Below are 21,250 nucleotides of genomic sequence, written 5' to 3'. Positions count from 1 at the left end.
GAGGGACAGAGAGAAAGAGAAATAAAGGAGGTGCTGGGGTCCACAAAACAATACCCCAAAATATGATGCTTTGATATCCTGAGTGCCTTGAACTGAAGGAGAACCAAGTTCTCTCTGCTCTTCTGTTCCGTTTCTTGCCCCTCTTTCTCCCGCAGAAGCGCAGGGAGAACCTTTTTCTGAACTTTCCCTTTCTAATGAAGGGCAGGTCCTCTGAAAGAAACACAATTGTCATGAATTGTCTCTCTGGGAATCTCATCAACTAGGGAAGATGGATTTATATCACAAGAAGGGCGGACACCATGCCCAGATTGTGACTCAGACTCGCACCTATTCTTCTGAGGGCTGCTTGAAGACAACTTTTATTACCAGAGAGACTTTATCTGCATGACAAGGCAACCTTTGCTCGACATGCATTTCCTTTCCTCACCTCACATAATTTGTGTCACCACCACCCTTAGAAGCCCCAGGCGCCTATTCCTTTCTGTAGCTCAGGATGTTATACAAGCTTCAGTCATCGAACACATTTTCCAGTCCCATATTTTGTGGGACTCCATGCATTTGCAGTAATTAAAATTTCTGTTTCATGTTAATGTGTCTACTGTCAGTTGATTTCATAGGCTCAATTATCAAAAATTCAGAGGGTAGAAAGTTTTTTCATCCCTATAGAAGGAAGGAAAAAAAAGAAATGGACAATGATCAAAATAATTAATGCTAAATGATCTAATACAGTCTAGAGGCGGTAGGTATAGTAGGAAACGATGCACTTGAGGTCAGATGATTTGGGGATTAAATCTTCTGTTACTTTGCACTATGAACTTGGACAAATCACTTGAAATATCAAGGCCTTAGTTTCCTGAGGTAAAAATGGAGTATCAGACAAAATGGGCTAGCACATTTTCATCTCTAAAAGCTGAAAATGTCATTTATTCATTGATATTTGTTTCAGAAGCATTTATTGAAGACTATTATGGGAATAATATGATGTCTATTGCAACCTATGTGCAGTGAGCAGATCTGAAGTCCAAAGAACACATTTTTGAAGGCCTCAGAGTGAGCCACACATGAGGGTGGTTTTCAGAGTTTGCCTGTGTTGCTCTCCACAACATAATGCAGGTACATTCCAAGTACACAACATGACCCCCTTGTCTAAATTTCAGAAGTGCCAGAGTTGCTGGATTGGTTGGTTCCATTATTTACCCTCTGATAGTACTGCTAGAGTGGCATCTCCCCTTCTAAAACAACAGAGTTTCCACAGAGGTAAATGAATTATGCTTCCTATTCCAAATGAAGAGCAGAGAAGCAAAGTGGGTGGGGCAGAGAAGTAGCAGGCTCCAGATGTGGGGCAAGAGATTAGCTGAGAACAACCTGTTTTATCCCAAAGGAAGAAACAGCAGACAATGAAGGTCATGTCATAAATATTTAAAAACCAACTGGAAGGTACACCCACTGGCTGAACATGGGACAATGTGATCATGAATAAGAGTAATAATTGCAATAGACTGTTTTTTTCTTGTAAATTTGTTTGAGTTCTTCGTAGATTCTGGATATTAGCCCTTTGTCAGATGAGTAGGTTGTGAAAATTTTCTCCCATTTTGTAGGTTGCCTGTTCACTCTGATGGTAGTTTCTTTTGCTGTGCAGAAGCTCTTTAGTTTAATTAGATCCCATTTGTCAATTTTGGCTTTTGTTGCCATTGCTTTTGGTGGTTTAGACATGAAGTCCTTGCCCATGCCTATGTCCTGAATGGTAATGCCTAGGTTTTCTTCTAGGGTATTTATGGTTTTTAGGTCTAACGTTTAAGTCTTTAATCCATCTTGAATTAATTTTTGTATAAGGTGTAAGGAAGAGATCCAATTTCAGCTTCCTACATATGGCTAGCCAGTTTTCCCAGCACCATTTATTAAATAGGGAATCCTTTCCCCATTGCTTGTTTTTGTCAGGTTTGTCAAAGATCAGATAGTTGTAGATATGCGGCGTTATTTCTGAGGGCTCTGTTCTGTTCCATTGATCTATATCTCTGTTTTGGTACCAGTACCATGCTGTTTTGGTTACTGTAGCCTTGTAGTATAGTTTGAAGTCAGGTAGCATGATGCCTCCAGCTTTGTTCTTTTGGCTTAGGATTGACTTGGCGATGTGGGCTCTTTTTTGGTTCCATATGAACTTTAAAGTAGTTTTTTCCAATTCTGTGAAGAAAGTCATTGGTAGCTTGATGGGGATGGCATTGAATCTATAAATTAGCTTGGGCAGTATGGCCATTTTCACGATATTGATTCTTCCTACCCATGAGCATGGAATGTTCTTCCATTTGTTTGTATCTTCTTTTATTTCATTGAGCAGTGGTTTGTAGTTCTCCTTGAAGAGGTCCTTCACGTCCCTTGTAAGTTGGATTCCTAGGTATTTTATTCTCTTTGAAGCAACTGTGAATGGGAGTTCACTCATGATTTGGCTCTCTGTTTGTCTGTTATTGGTGTATAAGAATGCTTGTGATTTTTGTACATTGATTTTGTATCCTGAGACTTTGCTGAACTCAAACAAATTTACAAGAAAAAAACAAACAACCCCATCAACAAGTGGGTGAAGGATATGAACAGACACTTCTCAAAAGAGGACATTTATGCAGCCAAAAAACACATGAAAAAATGCTCACCATCACTGGCCATCAGAGAAATGCAAATCAAAACCACAATGTGATACCATCTCACACCAGTTAGAAAGGCAATCATTAAAAAGTCGGGAAACAACAGGTGCTGGAGAGGATGTGGAGAAATAGGAACACTTTTACACTGTTGGTGGGACTGTAAACTAGTTCAACCATTGTGGAAGTCAGTGTGGCGATTCCTCAGGGATCTAGAACTAGAAATACCATTTGACCCAGCCATCCCATTACTGGGTATATACCCAAAGGACTATAAATCATGCTGCTATATACATGCACACGTATGTTTATTGCGGCACTATTCACAATAGCAAAGACTTGGAACCAACCCAAATGTCCAACAATGATCGACTGGATTAAGAAAATGTGGCACATATACACCATGGAATACTATGCAGCCATAAAAAATGATGAGTTCATGTCCTTTGTAGGGGCATGGATGAAACTGGAAATCATCATTCTCAGTAAACTATTGCAAAGACAAAAAAGCAAGCACCGCATATTCTCACTCATAGGTGGGAATTGAACAATGAGAATACATGGACACAGGAAGGGGAACATCACACTCTGGGGCCTGTTGTGGGGTGGGGGGAGGGGGGAGGGATAGCATTAGGAGATATACCTAATGCTAAATGACGAGTTAATGGGTGCAGCACACCAGCATGGCACATGTATACATATGTAACTAACCTGCACATTATGCACATGTACACTAAAACTTAAAGTATAGAAAAAAAAAGATGTAGGATGAACTGATGAACGTAAAATATCCCATTAATAAACTTTTATATTAATTGCCCATTGATGTGGTAATATTTTGGATATATTGGGTTAAATAAAATAAGTTCTTAAAGTAAAAAAAAAAAAATAGACTGAAGTACATAATGCCTAATAAACAAGCATCAGGTTTCATTGATTGCCTTTGGAGAATACTAGAAAACAAATTTATTTTGAAAACTTGTTAATTAAAGAAAAAATAAACATTTGTCCTATAATTCCTATAAAAATGCAGGATAATCAACTAGTTCAACAGGGAGCATTTTTTTTTAAGGGATAAATACCCCAACTGTTTGAAGAACATCATGATTTTGCAACTGCTAATAATTACACTAATGGTCATCCATGGCTGCTAACACCACAAAAGAAAGACAAGTAGGCATTTGGACCTCTTGATGGAAGGATACTGCAACAATTATAAAATATTCTTAACAAACAAATACAACAGAAATCTCATCAAATCTCTAGACCATACCACTGGGAAGATATCGGTTAACAAGACTGTAGGAAACACCACAGGCGGAAGACTTACTTTCTTTTACAAATAAACTTAAAATAGGGGGAAGAGAAACAGAGAAAGAAAGAGAGACAGAAAAAGATTGAATCTAAAAATTAAGAGGCTTAAGAAGTAGATCAACTAATCAGTGTGTAGGTTACAATTCAATCCAATTGTACATAAAAAAATTACAAGACAATTAGGGAAATGTAAACACTGGATATTTAAAGACATTAAGGAATTTGTATTAATTGTTTCTAGATATGTTACTATGATGGTGTATATATATATATATATATATTTTTATTTTTTAAGAGTCATTGTCTTTAAGAGATACATACTAAAATATACTTGTCAGGCCTCTGAACACAAGCTAAGCCATCATATCACCTGTGACCTGTACGTATACATCCAGATGGCCTGAAGTAACTGAAGAATCACCTGTTCATTCCTTAACTGATGACATTACCTTGTGAAATTCCTTCTCCTAGCTCATCCTGGCTCAAAAGCTCCCCCACTGAGCACCTTGTGTCCCCCACCCCTGCCCTCCAGAGAACAACCCCCTTTGACTGTAATTTTCCACTACCTACCCAAATCCTATAAAATGGCCCCAACCCATCTCCCTTTGCTGACTCTTTTCAGACTCAGCCCGCCTGCACCCAGGTGAAATAAACAATCTTGTTGCTTACACAAAGCCTGTTTGGTGGTCTCTTCACAGGGACGCGAGTGAAAATACTGATGTCTGGAATTTGCTTCAAAATAATGTCACAGGAGGCAGGAGACAAATAAAACAACATTGCCTGTGAATGGAAACCTGTTGAGGCTGAGTAACGGGGACACAGGACTTTTACAGTGCTCTCTCCAATTTTGGATATGTTTGGAGGCTGATCACTCAGAACAGAAAAAATCTACATTTCTAATAATGTTCAGGGGATTATTACAATTCATACTTATATTATGCCAGAAATTTAAATCTATTTTCTACCTCTAAATAAGAGAATGACTACCCTCATGTTATCACCATGACCTACATCACACTCATCAAATTTTTAGAAAATAGGAAATGATTACAGTAATCAATGTGCAATGATCAAATATAGTTTAGGGGTAGTGAATATTTATTTTAGGGACATAGTAGTAGGAGGGGGAAGGAAGAAAAGGAAAGGGAAGGTCAAAGGCAGGAGGAGAAGGGAAAGGAAAAAAAAATATGAAACACAGTACCCTGCAGAATGTCCTCTATGCCAGAAAAGGTGGAGCAAAGGCAGACAACCAAAAAGAGAGAGGGAACAAGACTTGGCAGAAATCAGAAAACAAATTCTGGCCCACCTCTTCTTGGCCCAGTCTTCCAGCTAAGAATGCTTTTCACAGGTTTAAATGGATGGGAAATCAAAGGAAGAATAATATTTCACAATACATGAAAATTATATAAAATGCACATGTCAGTGTCCATAAAGTTTTATTGGAACTTGGGCATGCTGATTTGTTTACAAGTTATCTCTGGCTGCCATTGCACTACAAAGGCAGAGTTGAATAGTTGTGGTAGAGACCGTGAGGCCCACAAAGCCTAATGTTACTAATATTATTTACCATCTGGCTCTTCACAGGACATTTGCTGACCCCTCAACAAAAGTAACAAGCAAAAAAGCAAAAAGAGGAAGAAAAATACTTTTGCTCTGTAGAACTTTTAAGCCTCCTAGAATGAAACTGAGAAATGACAGTCGGTTCCAAAGGAGTGATCAAGTTATGAGACAGATCAGTGGAGGATGAAAGAGGAGGATTTAACACGCCCATGACCAGGGTCTGTTCCAATTTCCTGCATGAGGAAAGCATGGTATTCTAAGCATAAAAGTACTTGACAACCATTTGTCATTTCTTGTTCAGGTATATTTAAATTCTGAAATGTAGTTATTTTATCAATTATTGTGAATAAGGTTGTTTTCAAATATTAAAAGCTTAAGAAACACTTAATGGTATTACCTGATATAACTGAATACAAGTGAACCCTCATACACTGCATTGAATAGTATCATCCCCAAATCATGTCCACCTGGAAACTGTGAATGTGATCTTATTTGGAAATAGCGTCTTTGTAGATGTAATCAAATTAAGATAACATGTTAGAGTAAGAATGAGCCTTAATCCAATGACTGGTATCCTCATAAGAAAAGGGGATCCGAACATGGACACACACATGGAGAATACCATGTGATGACAAGACAGAGACTGGAGGGATGCAGTGACATGCCAAAGAACTCAAGGATTGCAACCACCAGAAGCTGGAAGAGGCAAGGAAAGATTTTTTCCCTAGAAACTTCAGAAAGAGCATGGCCCTGTGGACATCATTATTTCAGAATTCTGGCTCCCCAGAACTATGAGAGGATAAATTTCTGTTATTTTGTCATCTAGTTCATGGTATTTTTTTTTTTTTTTTTTTTGAGACAGAGTTTCGCTCGTTGCCCAGGCTGGAGTGCAATGGTGCCATCTTGGCTTACCGCAACCTCCACCTCCTGGGTTAAAGTGATTCTCCTGCCTCAGCCTCCCGAGTAGCTGGGATTACACCATGCCGGCTATTTTTTTTTTAAATTTTTATTTTATTTTTTTAGTAGAGACAGGGTTTCTCCATGTTGGTCAGGCTGGTCACGAACTCCTGACCTCAGATGATTGACCCACCTTGGCCTCCCAAACTGCTAGGATTACAGGTGTGAGCTACTGCTCTTGACCAATGGTACATTTTAATCTATCACTCAACTTTACGCACCATGGAAGCGTTTAACCCCTGTTCTATGTTCTAGGCAAAAGACGGAAGCAGTGGAGAAGTTTTTACAACATGGTCCTTATATATTGGGACAGTTCATTTTAGCCCAATGTATTAGTCCATTCTCGAGCTGCTAATGAAGACATACCTGAGACTGGGTAATTTATAAGGAAAGAGGTTTAACCGACTCACAGTTCAGCATGGCTGGGGAGGCCTCAGGAAACTTACAATCATCACAGAAGGGGAAGCAAACATGTCCTTCTCCATATGGTGGCAGGAGGGAGAAGTGCCAAGCAAAGGGGGAAAAGCCCCTTATAAAACCATCAGCTCTCATGAGAACTCACTCACTATCACAAGAATAGCATGAGGGTAACCGCCCCCATGATTCAATTAACTCCCACTAGGTACCTCCCATGACATGTGGAGATTATGGGAACTACAATTCAAGATGAGATTTGGGTGGGGACACAGCCAAACCATATCACCCAATGATAGCAGACATAAGAAAATATTCTTAGTAAGCTCACAGTGTAGGGCTTATGCACTGATAATCATAATCTACGACATTTGAGAGGCTTACAAATGAGGATGCTGAATAGAAAGGCTGTAATTTCACCATGGAATACTATGCAGCCATAAAAAAGAATGAGTTCATGTCCTTTGCAGGGACATGGATGAAGCTGGAAACCATCATTCTCAGCAAACTAACACAGGAACAGAAAACCAAACACTGCATGTTCTCACTCATAAGTGGGAGTTGAACAATGAGAACACATGGACACAGGGAAGGGAACATCACACACCAGAGCCTGTTGCGGGGTCGGGGGCAAGGGGAGAGACAGCATTAGGACAAATACCTAATACATGCGGGATTTAAAACCTAGATGACGAGTTGATAGGTACAACAAACCACCATGGCACATGTATACCTATGTAGCAAACCTGCACGTTCTGCACATGTATTCCAGAACTTAAAGTAGAAAAAAAAAAAAGAAAGAAAGAAAGAAAGGCTGCAATTACAGGCAATACCGAACTCAGAGGCCAAGTTCTTACAGAACCACAATTACCCCACAGGGGTTTGGCAGGTCTCTGGACTTTTGTTTTTCTATGCTGAAACCATTAATGATCTTTGAACTGCTCCTTCCCATTCCACATTCTAAGTGGTCCCAGCAACCCCAGTGTTTGCCTGACCTATTGCTGCTAGCAATGCCAGGATTGAAAGTACTGAGCATTGTTTCTGACCTATGCCCTTGGGAACTAAAGGGTGCGAATTGACTGGAGCAGGATATGGGTGGCTAGCAAAGAACCTGAAGCAGAACAAATGATCATATGATTGGATCCCCAGGACACACGTTTCCAAACTATCAGGAACTAACATTGCAAATTTGAATTTCCCACTCTTACTCGCAACCAGCCCCAAGTGCTTTTTAAGAAAAGTGGTGAAGGGGCTGAAAGATGGGGGATTTAGACATGTGAAAAAGCACTTCTCTGAGATGAGCTTGAGGTAGTTCCTATCTAACTCACATGTTATTGGTGGGAAATTCATTCATTCATTCATTCAATAAGCTGCTTACCATGGGCCCAGGTAATGGGGCTTGTTAGTGGTGAATAAAATAGACATGGACTTGACCTTCAAAGAATATCTTAAAAGATGAAACAGGGAAAGAGACTAAATAAGAATTCAATAGGATGGGTAATTTTCAGGAAATAAATAGATTTTAGTAAAAAATACCAACAGGAAGGATCTCCTTAGGGTGAACATGGACCGTGTCAAAGCAATTGATATTTGAACTGGTCCTAAAAGATCAAAAAGTAAGTGATGGAGGATAGGGCTGGGTTGGGAGTGAGGGGCATGGGTAGGTGGGACAGGGGAAAGTTCTAGATAGAAGGAAGAGATGGTACAAATGTTACTGGAAAGGGATCCCAATCCAGACCCCAAGAGAGGATTCTTGGATCTCGCACAAGAAAGAACTCAGAGCGAGTCCATGGAGTAAAGTGAAAGCAATTTTATTAAGAAAGTAAAGGCATAAAAAAATGGCTACTCCATAGGCAGAGCAGCCCTGAGGGCTGATGGTTGCCCATTTTTATGGTTATTTCTCGATTATATGCTAAACAAGGGGTAGACTATTCATGAGTTTTCTGGGAAAGGGGTGGGCAATTCCCTGGAACTGAGGACTCCTCCCTTCTTTAGACCATATAGGGTAACTTCCTGACATTGCCATGGCATTTGTAAATTGTCATGACTCTGGAGGGAGTGTAGCAATGAAGACGACTAGAGGTCACTCCCATTGCATCTTGGTTTTGGTGGGTCTTGGCCGGCTTCTTTACTGCAACCTGTTTTATCAGCAAAGTCTTTATGACCTGTACCTTGTGCCAACCTCCTATTCCATCCTGTGACTTAGAATGCCTAAGGATGTCCAGGAATGCAGCTCAGTAGGTCTCAGCCTTATTTCACCCAGCTCCTATTCAAGATGGAGTTGCTCTGGTTTGAATGCCTCTGACACAAAGGTTGTAAGAGGAGAAACAACTTGGTGAGTTCCAGAAAAAACAAAAGGCTGAATGAGATGGGGCTCAGGCTGAGGTTAGCAAGAAGCCATTCTGCACAAGGTTTGAGACCCCGAGAAGGAGTGTGGATACCTAACACAAAGAATGATAGGAAGCACCGACAGGTTTTAAGCAGGGAAGCAAAACAATCGAATTTCTGTTTTTAAAAGATCACTCTGTCTGTTACATGGAGCATGGATTGGGGTAGGTAGGGGTAGAAGATCTTGTAGCCCTGAATAGAGGTGACAGTAGCTACAATCAGGGTGATGGCAGTGGATGTAAGGTCAATAAGTTTAACATATATTTGACAGAAACTTAAAAAATAGAAGTTATTGGTGGGTTGGATATGGCAGGTAGTAAAAGAGAGTGAGAAAAAGAAAAGGAGAGAAAGAGAGACGAGTGTGTATGACGACTGCCAGTTTTTTGTCTAAATGAATAATGAAAGAACACATTTTCCTGGTGGAGGGATCAAAAGTTTCATTTTTAACAAGTCAGATTGGGGATGCCTGAGAGACAGTTAAATGCTGACGCCTGGTAAACAACAAGATATAAACATCTGGAGCTTAACAGATGTTGGAGCTGCAGCATGAAGACGGCATTTAGTGCCATGGAAATGGAAGAGATGACCGCCAAAAAAACAAAAAATCAAAAACAAAAACAAAACATTTATACGTCAAGCAAAGAGAAGAAAGCCCAGGTTAAGGCCTCAGGAACTCCAACTTTTAGAGGTCACGGAGAGTCTTCAAAGGAGATGGAGGTCAGTGACATCTTGTAAGATTCGAAGTTAGACACAGTGTATCCTTACTGCATAGTCACCAACCTCTCTACTCCAGACTCAGCAACTACGATTTCTGAGGAGGGTCTCAGGACAGGTGGCAAGGTAGAAAGGTAAAAGTGCCACAACAATCATTCAGGTAAAGTGCTGTGCACGCAAATGATCAAGTGCTAGCTGTAATTGGAAAAGCATTTTGAGAACTGAGATATGGCCGTAAGTTATTATGGAAAGCAAGATGAAGAATACTCTTCACTAGATCATTTGCTTCCATCGAATACATTATTTCAAATGAGATGATGTACATCAGTAGGGAATATTTTAAGCCACCTAACGTTTTTAAATGTCCCCATAAAAATTCTGAAACTTTTTCAATTTGTAAATATGAGTTACATATCGGATAGAGTAACATTTATATCCAGACCTGTACAATATTTCCCAAACGACACTTCTCTGGAGATTGGAAAATAAGGCATCACAATACAATTGCATGCATAAATTGGTGAATCATTTGAATGCTAAGGTTAAGGGATGATAAACAGAGATCAGGGCTACTAAATCTAGACATGAGTCACAAAGCTAAGAAGGGAATTCATAAAAAGTTTACTGACTATGGCTGTTAGAGGAGAGTGACACATTAAGAATAGAGAAAATTTATGAGGACATCAATGCTCTTTTTATTGAAGGAGATGATCCTTATGTGTCTCCCTATCTTAGTTCCCTGAAAACAATCTGGGTATCTCTGCATTCTGCCTCTGCTCTGGATTTGGGCACCAAGCAGAAAGTGAGGGGAGGAGGGAAGTCTGGTTTTGCTTTGTTCCTCTCTCTGCTATCCTTTGCTCTCCTTTCACAGCAATTTTATTTCTTCTTTTTTTTCCTTCATTCTACCCCTTTCTCTTCCTATCTCCTTTCCCATCTCTTCTCTCTCTCCTTCCGCTTTCTCTCTTGTATACCATTAATAGAAAGGCCTTTCTATTTAAGATGTGATAAGAACTTTGTTTTTACCATGCTCTGTTTTTACCATATTGCTTCTTACTTTAGAGCTTGCCTTGGTTAATCTATGCTTTTGACTATGATAAAACCTAATTTAGTCATTCAGGAAAAATTCTTCCCTTTAAAACTGCTATCTTGCTTAGAGTTTCTAAAAGCCTAGTTTAAGGCTCAAAGCTGAGAACAATAATAACTCTCAGTTGTAGTGAATATCCATTAGAACTCAGACTCAGACCTTGACTTGGAAGGGGTGGAGAAGGCGAAAACCCAGAAAATAAGCAGATCAGATAGTATTTCAAAGCATTTTCTTGCCCTAAGAGCATGACTTAGAAATCTTTATATCTGCTACTTGTTAATTCATAAGCAGGTAGTCAAGCTCCTCATCAAAGGCTACCTTTTTGATAAATAAAAACTTGCTCACTGTTACATATGGTGAGAGCTATGAAATGCATGTTATGACGGCCAGAGGACTGGTGGGAACTTCTCCTGCCACCACGCAAGCCACTGCCAGCTCCTGAAGCCACAACCCGAAGCAGAAGATCAAACCCAAGATACCAGAGGGTAGCTGGGCATGGTGGTGCGCGCCTGTGGTCCCAGCTACTGGGGAGGCTGATGCAGGGTAGTCGCTTAACCCGGGAAGTGGAGATTGCAGTGAGCCGAGATTGGGCCACTGTACTCCAGCCTGGTGACTGGAGCGAGACTCCATCTCAAAAAAAAAAAAAAAAAAAAAAAAAAAGAGACACCAGAGGGTGGCAAATCCTCTCTTGCCTTGCAAATGTTGGAGTTGTAGAAGTGAATGTGGGAGGTGATAATAAAATATACTTTCACATGTTGAAACCAACCCCTGCGCCTGTCTCTTCATCTTCAAAGCAGATATTAGAACAGTGCCTGCCTACTTCGTGAAGCTGTTTTCAGGAATAAATGGGTTACTACACAAAATTCACTTAGGAGAGAGCCTGTTTTATACTAAGCCTTCACTAAATATCAACAATTGTTGTAATCTGGCCTTTCTCTTCCTTTAACAGTCTTTAAAATGTCTAAGAAACAGAGAGATATTGAAGCTGGACACACACTAAACAGTCTGAAGCAAATGTGATAAAGTTGTCTTCTTCAAAAGCTCTTAAATCTTGTCTCCCAGAATGCCTTATCTCAAACAGTAGGATTACCTGTAGGATAAGTGACAACAACAATAGTAGTAGCCAACTATGATCCCAAGTACAGTTCTAAGCAATTTGTCATTTAATCCTAACACCTCTTTACATGATAGGTCCTTTAAAATTGATATTTTACAACTGAGGAAATGGAGGTTTTTAAAGGCCTAAATAATCTACCCAAGGTTAAACAGATGGTAAGTGGTAAAAGGGGGACAGAACCCAAGTCTTTTTAACTGAAGAACCTGTGAAATCAATCACATGGCTGAAATTAATAATAGAGCCATGTCACTTATCATCCAATTCATTTCCTAGGTTTCCCAGAGGAAGAAGAATCAGTACATTAACCAAGTTCCTTGGCTTATCTGGGCTTTAATTTCCATAACTGTAAATCATGCTATACATACTAGATGATCAGTAAGGTTCCTTCCATCTCTGAATCTCCACAGTTCTACTATTTGGCCACAGGGATAATCAGCAAATGAAAAAAAAAAATAAGGGAAGGCCTTAAGAAAGTGCACCATTATTGTTTTATTCTTTCCCTACAATTATAATGTCTGTTCCTTTTTCATTTCTCCTAAGTGAAAGTTATTCTGCAAGGTTGCCTCAAGGGTAATGTTTGTTTTGTAAGAGTTACAGAAAGATAAAAATATTTAGGTAATGGTATTCGGTGTGATGTAATTTTAATGAAAATAATGTTTTGAGTAAGGTTTAATCTTTTTTTTCAAGCCTTTGCCTCGCATCCTGCAGCTATGCAATATGTGAGCAGTGGGGAGGACTGTCACCTTCATAGCAGCAGGGTATGACCATTTGGAAGAGTTTCTCTAGAGCAATAGATAATTTTGGCTTGAAGTAAGCCTTGATCAAAGATTAGACTCTTCATTTGTCCTTAGGGCCTAGACCTGGAGAAGATATGAGGGGCTTAATGAAAATTTCACAGTGGGTTGGAGAGAAATTTATCCTCTATGCCTTGTTATGCATTTTTTTGTTCTTGTCGTGAAAATGTGGATTTGTAGCAGAATGTAATTTGTTGCAGATATCATTTTATATTTTCTAAATAGTGAAATGTAAAGAGAACAGTTTGAAGATGTTGAGAAAAGGGTAGTAAATTTGCTTAACGTGAATTGGGTCATGGGATATTTCATAGAATCAAGTTTATTTGAAAAATACAGAAAAGTATAAAAAAAGAATAAATTGTGTACAGCTTAATCATTTGCAAAAAAAACCAGAAACAACCACTTTTAATTATTAGTGTATTATTTTTAGTAATTATTGGTGTATTAATTTGCTATGTAGGCTTTTAATTTTTATATGCATATTGTCATAATTATACCATGTATGTCAATTATAGTTCACCATTTTGTTTAGTAAAATTGAATGGTTTATTTTTAAACTATATTGATTACCATTAGAATATTAGCTTTAGAGTATCAAAATAATATACAAAAATGTTTCTTCTAGCTAATCATTTTTATTCATTTATATATTTATTCATTCACTTATGTAACAAATATTTACTAAGTGCCTAAGAGGAGCAGCCCTTTGCTAGGCACTAAAGGTGTAAGAATAAATCAGGACACAGTCCCTGTTCACAGGTACTTAGTTCAAGGCAGAAATAATTATCCTATACAGTGTCAATCATGTGAAAGACATTATGACATGGGAGACAGAAGAAGAACAGCTAACTCAGACAATGGTGAAAATGATGGTATGCTAATGTTTTTCGTAGATGACACTGAGCCATGCTTCTTGGAATATATTAATCTGTCACTTAAAAAGACTGGATTAAGGCAGAGATGAAATTTCAGGCAAAGAAAATTTGTAAAGGCCCTGAACTGCAAATAGTTTACTATTGTTGTAGCTGACAGCATGGGAGTTTACCTGGTGAGAGGAAGAACAGGGATGCAGACGGCGCAGTTCTTTGAGGATACAGTATGCCAGTGGACATTATCCTGAAGGCTACTGGGGAATCAATCAAAGATTCAAGCAGAATAAAATAAGATCACATTTTTATTTTGTAGGACTATTCTGCTGGTTTTGGGGACAATTGATCATTAAGAGTATAATCTAGAATCAGAAAACCAATAAACATAAATAAAAAAGGGAAGGAAATGGTAAGGTGGTAGCAATAAAAGCAGAGGAAAGGTATTAGATTAAAAGATACTCATGTGCTGAATTGTGTCCTCTCAAAATTTATATGTGGAAGCCTTAATCCCCAGTGCTTTAGAATTTGACGATATTTGGAGATAGGACCTTTAAAGAGGAGATAAAGCTAAAATGAGGCCAGGAAGGTGAGCCTTCATCTAATCCAACTGATGTCTTCACAAGAAGAGGAAATGAGGAAAGACCATTTGAAAACACAAAGAGAAAGCTGCCATCTGCCAAGGAGAAAGGCCACAGACAAAAAAATAAGCCTACAGACACCTTGATCCTAGACTCCAGAAGTTGAGAAAATACATTTCTATTGTTTAAACTACCCAGTCCATCGTATTTTGTTATGGCAGCCCTAGGAAACTAATACAGATACTAAGGGAAAAAATGAAATTACTTGTTTAGTAAATTGATGCTTGGAGTAAAAGGCAACCTAAGATGCAGGAAAATTTGAAGGGTTTTGGTTTGACTGATGAGTTCACACAGGTGCCCTTCACCAAGTTAGGAAATCCAAGGCTGTAGTAGATGATAAATTTAGATTGGCAAATGAAGACTTAAAGGAGCTTGTGGAATATTTGGGAAGAGATATCAGCATGCTATTAGAACCATAAAAGCTCAGGGGAGGAGGTGTAGAGGTTTGCTGCTCTCTCTCACTCAGTAGTTTCTCCTCAGATACTTGGATGTTCCAATCCCTCATTTAAAAATGAGCTCAACTTGTGTTGTTCTATCAAACAGGGCTTTCCTCGTCATTCTATGTAAACTATTACCTCCCACCACCAGCATCCACTTCTCTGGATCTGCCTTTAAAATACCTATTATGACTTGCTTAGAATATATACATTTGTCTATGTTCTGCCTCTTCTGATTAGAGTTCAAACTCTGTGAGAGCAGGAAAGTTATAAGTTGTTCATGGACAGAATCCTCAGTATTTGTATATTAGTCCGTTCTCATGCTGCTATAAAGAAATAACAGACTGGGTAATTTATGAAGAAAAGAGGCTTAATTGACTCACCATTCTGCATGGCCAGGGAGGCCTCAGGAAACTTATAATCATGGCGGAAGGCACCTCTTCACAGGGCAGCAGGAGAGAGAATGAGTGCTAAGCGAAGGGGGAAGCTCCTTATAAAGACCATCAGATCTTGTGAGAACTCACTGTCACAAGAACAGCATGGGGGAAACTGCCCCCATGATTCAATTATCTCCACCTGCTTCCACCCTTGACGCATTGGGATTATTACAATTCAACATGAGATTTGGGTGGGGACACAGAGCCAAACCATATCAATTTGGAACAGGTTATGGCATGTAACAGGCTATCAATAATTTTTTTAAATAAATAAAAAATGAATAAAAGAAGATAGGATGAGGAAAGAAAAAGTAATCAGTCTGCCACCTGTTTTTGTGTGACTCACAAACTATGTTTTTTACACTTTTAAATGGTTGGAAAGAAGCAGAAGAACAATATTTTATACTGTGAAAATTTATGAAACTCATTTATGTGTTACCCGTGGCTACTTTTACCTACAATGACAGAGTTCAGTAGCTGCCAAAGAAACCATATGAGGCCCACAGAGCCAACAATAATGACTGTATGGCCCTCTACAGTAAAAGCCAGATACATACAATCTACAGGATCTTCCACGCTGCTGGTGAAAGTCCATATTGGTGCCACCCCTTTGGGACATAGTTTGTCACTAATTTCTGAAACTGAATAACTGTATAGTGTTATACCAAGAAATTCTTGCGAAGTATATACCCCTGGGATACTCATGCACCTTTGGAATAGGTGACATTTACAAGAATATTCATAGCAGCACTGTTCACAATGGAAAAAACTTAGAGAGAATCCAAAAGCTTATTAATGGGAGAGTGAAAAATACACTATGAGACAGGCATATACAACAATATGGATGAGTCTTGGCAATATTATGTCATGTTATATACAGCATGATACACATTTTATAAATTAACAATATATTTTTAAGACATACATTTACATGCCATAAAACTATGCAAAGTACATCAAGAAAATGCAGGATTCAGGTTGCTGGTTACTTCTAGGTAGCAAAGGGAGAAGGAAAGGGGAATGAGAAGGACCATAAGTTCAGTATATTATTGACATGCTCCTTGCTGTTTGGAGGGCTGCTGGGTCCATAAGCCTTTATTATATTATTGTAAAGTAAAAGTTGATAAGTTATTGATGAATAATGACAGTCTGTCACAAGCCAAGGATTATAATCAGTCGAACTTTGTGCATGCAAAGGTCAGTTAGGGGAAACATTTTCACCAAACTTGAGTTCTAGTCTTAAAACTTTTACTAACCAGCTGTCTGATTTGAGGAAAGTTACTTTAGTTCTCTAGATCTTTGTTTTTTAAACAAAATAAAGAATTGGATCATTTCTAAGGAAACATTCAATACTAAATGTCTATGATTCTATAAAATAAGTGGTAGAGTTTTTTTCTTTTCAATTCACAGCTCAACGAAATGATAAACAGAAATAAATTGATCATTTAAAATGTTAGATTTTTGTGACCAAACATTCACTTAGAGTTTCAAAAGCCAATCACCCTCTCCATGAAGTAATCAACATATACCCTTATAATGCAGAGCAGCACTTTTGCTTTAATTGCTAGTTGCTGCATTCTTTTCGTGGTCCCTACAATTAAAGAAGCTTTAAGATAAAGCAATGAACCAGTATAAATATCTCAAACATGAATAAGTGATGAGGCCCCTGTCTACAGACCAGCTGCTTACCAGCACTTGTTGTGAGGTTGTGTGAATTATTGATGCTATACCATAATTCCTATAAATGTCAGTTGCCTGAAGAGGCTTAGATGCCTCTCTTTTGGCATCAGGCTGGCCAGCTGTCCCCTCAATGTTGCCTGGCACTATAATGTGAAGGAAAGAACATAATGGCACATCTGATTAGCTTGGTTCTAATTATTATATCAATATAGAGAAAAAAGCAATTTACAGGTTGATAATTTTCTTGGGTAGTCAAAAATTAAAACCTAGGGCAATATGTCTTCTTTTGCATTAAAATATCAAAATATTCAGGGTACTATAGCTGGAAGGGGTGAAGAAAGAATGCTTCTGTTGATAAATTCTAATACATCTATTCACATTGTATCCTCTTGTTTGAGAACTGTCTCCTCATAAAGTAGTGGACCTCTTTTGAAATGTTTGTTCTAGACTACCCCAGCAATCTGGTTCTAGCTGATCATCTTTTCTTGGATGAGATGATCCCATCTTCTCCTGGGATCATCTTTTCCCTTCTCACAAAGGAGGGTCCAAATATATCCAGCACCTCTTTCTCTGTTTTTTTTTTTTCTCTCTCTGTATGTCCAGCTCTCTTTCTCTTTTACATAAAGTCTGAGACTCTACAAAAAAAAATTCATAATTTATAAAGTAGCTTTATCTATCCATCTATCTTTTTGGATTCAGAAATAGTTCTGAGTAACCTGCTTTTTCTACATTAGTATTATGGAACATTTATGATTGGATGGGAGCTTAAATTTTATCTAGATCAATTGTCTCATTTTCTAAACAGGAAAACAAAGGCTCAGGAAAGCAAATTTATTTGTCCATGGACTCAGGGTTATACAGAGAGCAGAGAAATATAGCTCAAGACTTCTGGCTTCTAACATAATATACTTTTAAATAATGCAATTTTCTACCCTAACAATGCTATGATGGGGAAAGAAAAAACACACACAAATAAACTATTTTTAAAAACAAATGCCAGGGTCTTCAAATATATTGAGTTCTCTCTTATAAGGTTCCAAGTAAAATACCACTATGAGTCTTATTTGCCTTTAAAAGAATGTCCGATCTTCAGAAGGGAGCTGGACAGTGAAGGATGGAATGGCAGAATTTTACTAGGTATCGATAAATCTTTGCTGTTGCTTTTGGATAAATGATCCTTCAACAGAACACTTCCAACTCTATAAGCATGACGTTCAGCAGCAGTCTAGTGTTACAATTGAGTTTAGGTAATTTTTAGGGGTGTACAAAATCCAAACCAGATCAAGTTCAAAAATAAAACTGAGAAAGGTAAAGTATGCTGAAATGTAAGCAAAGCAGCCATGCAGAAAACAGAAATGGGGATTCTCTTGTCTCTGTCGATTAACTGCATGTGTTGTCTGGCTTATGAGGTTTGCACAGAGGAAGGCTCACCAACTTTATGCTATAAAAACACAGGTGTAACATTTCTCTGACATAAATAAGTGAAATTGTCACCAGTCTTATGAGCTCTAGACCTGCGTCTTGTCTTAGCATCAGTTCTGAACTGATAAGGTTTTATGAATGTCTTATTCATGACGCTAATTCAGAAGTGCTGACCCTGCATGCTGTAAATCAAATAGAGAGCAACACCTAATGAAGAGGTAGCTGTGGTCCACATGCTTAAGATGTTGAAGTGGTCCCAGGATGTAATTAAATGTATTTTAGCTGCAAACACTTCCTTTCCTCACTGCTTTTTTGGGGATGCCTCTGTCCAAATTCTCGTGGTTTGTTAGGTTGCCAGTATCTACTCAATTCACCAAAAACAAGGTATCAGTTAAACAACTTTGCACTGAAGTGTCACTAGATTTTAAAAGACAGTGGCTGGAAAGGGTAATGATGAGCACAAATGCTTAATCTTCTGTGGGTATAAATGTTAGACTCTGTTGCCAGGCCACAGGTAGCCCATATGGTGTCTTTTCATGAATCAGAAAAAGGTGTCACTTTCCCCACAAATGCAGATGGGTGCCAGAGCATGTGGTTTCCAAGTGGAACAGGAACTGATTTCAGCCCTGACTCACTAGTCTGGCTGCCCTTGTGCAAGGAACAACCAACACAACTAATGACAAGCCCAATGGCAGCACAAATGCACAGGTTAGCTGTGAAGGGTATTTCCGTTTTGTTTCTGCCTCATTCTTTACCCTCCCATTCCCTCCTTTTCTCCCTCCTTTCCTCTTTCCTTCCCTCCCTCCGTCCCTCCCTCCCTCCCTCCCTTCCTTCCTTCCTTCCTCTTCTCTCTCTCTCTGTGGGGGTGTGTGTGTATATGTAAACTAAAAATAAACTTCTAAGCCCCTCAGCCAACTGAATGGACCCCACCTATTGGCCAAGGGCATTTTAAAGTTAACCTGAAAAGCTAGTTCAGACCCTGATAGAAAGGAAGAGTCAGATAAGCCTCCTTATACCCTCCTTTCTTTTGAAATTCAGGCCCAGCTGACCAGCATTAACATCAACACAGACCTTAAGACTGATAGAACGGATTCTTTAAGCCTGTTAAGAAACATTTGCAATCTATTCTCTGAAGCCTGTTACCTGGAGGCTTCATCTGCATAATAAAACCTTTGTCTCCACAACCCCTTAACATAACCCAGACATTGCTTTCTCTTGATTCTATGTCTTTAGATCATAATTAAACTCTTTCAATCAATTGCCAATCAGAAAATCTTTTAATTTACCTATAACCTGGAAGCCCCTGCCCCCTAACCCCTTCCTGCTTCAGTTTCACCTTTCCAGACTGAACCAATGTACATCTTACATGTATTGATTGATGTTTTAAATCTCCCTAAAATGTGTAAAACCAAGTTGGGCACATATTCTCAGGATCTCCCAAGGGCTGTATCATGCATGGGTTATTGGTCACTCATATTTGGCTCAGAATAAATCTCTTCAAATATTTTACTGACATATAGACTATACAGTATTATATATAAACACATACATATGTAGATATATATACACACACATATATATATACGCACACGCACATATATATATACACACATACAGACACACACACACACTTTTAGAGAGGTAAAACACCACAGAAATTCCACAGAAAATAATTTAAAATAAGTTGGTCAATTATTTAAAACCTGAATTACTTAAAGGTGAGAGATTATAAGTATTTATATTTTGGCCTCCAAATTACCTTTGCCTACTATTTATTTCTAGTTGTGATTCCACATTAATATCATCTATAGCTATACACATATATTGATATCATATATATAGATCTATATATCATCTATCTATATATTAATAGATCTATATATCTATAATATGAGATAATAAATATTATTTACACATATATAATTGTATACAATGTAAATGTATTTATATTTATATATAATTTTATATAAAATATACATATAAATTTGTATATATATAACTCACCAGTTATTTTATTCCTAACTCATAGTAATATTTATTTAATGTTTTTTAAATTAGAACAGCATATTAAATAGTGCAGTATATAAGGATATACTGTATTATTTGAAAAATAATACTGCATACTTGAAAAAATAATACAATTTAATTACTTAACATCTTTAATTGGGTAAGCCAACCAACCCAGGTCTGTAAATATGCCTGCTTCTGATTTGGAACTGACATATGGAGATAGTAAATTAGGTCAAGCCACAGGAATTCAATTTATGGGAACTGCTTTTATGAAGCTGTTTCTGTCAAATAGGAAAGTGCAGACAGAAGGCTGTGGGCAACACAGAGACTCAGAGACTGATGTGCCCTAGCAGACCCAGGAGATCCTAGGAAGGTCACTGAGATTCTCACTGAGGGTCATGCCAATCAACGTCTGTCCTGGCCGCATGCCTTGTCTCAAGATCTCCACAGGCCATCAAGGGCAGCCTTCTCCCCTGATTCTGGGAGCTGAGGATAGGGAGTTTTTGTGAGGCTTCCCCAAGAGGCCACCTCAGGAGAGAGGCCTGTGCAAGCATGAAGATGCCTGCCTGCTGTAGCCTCTTCAAAACAGAGCTGTTTCTTTCTCAGCAGCATCTCTGGATCAGAGAGGAAGAGGCAAGAAGCTCTGAATTTTTCACATCAGTAATAGTGGTGCTGCTAACCCTTTTCCAGGGAATTCCATTTACAGATTTAAACATGACATTTTCTTCCCATATCTTATCTACACAAATTTGTATTCTCTACTATTTTTTCACAGTCAAACC

The 21,250-nt window shown here is 38.4% G+C and overlaps 1 protein-coding gene across 1 annotated transcript in view; it reads right to left on the bottom strand.

Moving 5' to 3' along the window:
* CNTNAP2 (contactin associated protein 2) overlaps positions 1-21,250 on the bottom strand; it is a 2,300,337-nt gene that overhangs the window by 811,038 nt on the left and 1,468,049 nt on the right. The gene's annotated exons all lie outside the window — the stretch shown is intronic.

This window comes from Pan troglodytes, chromosome 6 (assembly GCF_028858775.2).
Source record: "Pan troglodytes isolate AG18354 chromosome 6, NHGRI_mPanTro3-v2.0_pri, whole genome shotgun sequence".
NCBI classification, from domain to species: domain Eukaryota; kingdom Metazoa; phylum Chordata; class Mammalia; order Primates; family Hominidae; genus Pan; species Pan troglodytes.
The sequence above is the reverse complement of the archived record's forward strand: the minus strand, read 5'-3'. Positions and strand labels throughout refer to the sequence as shown.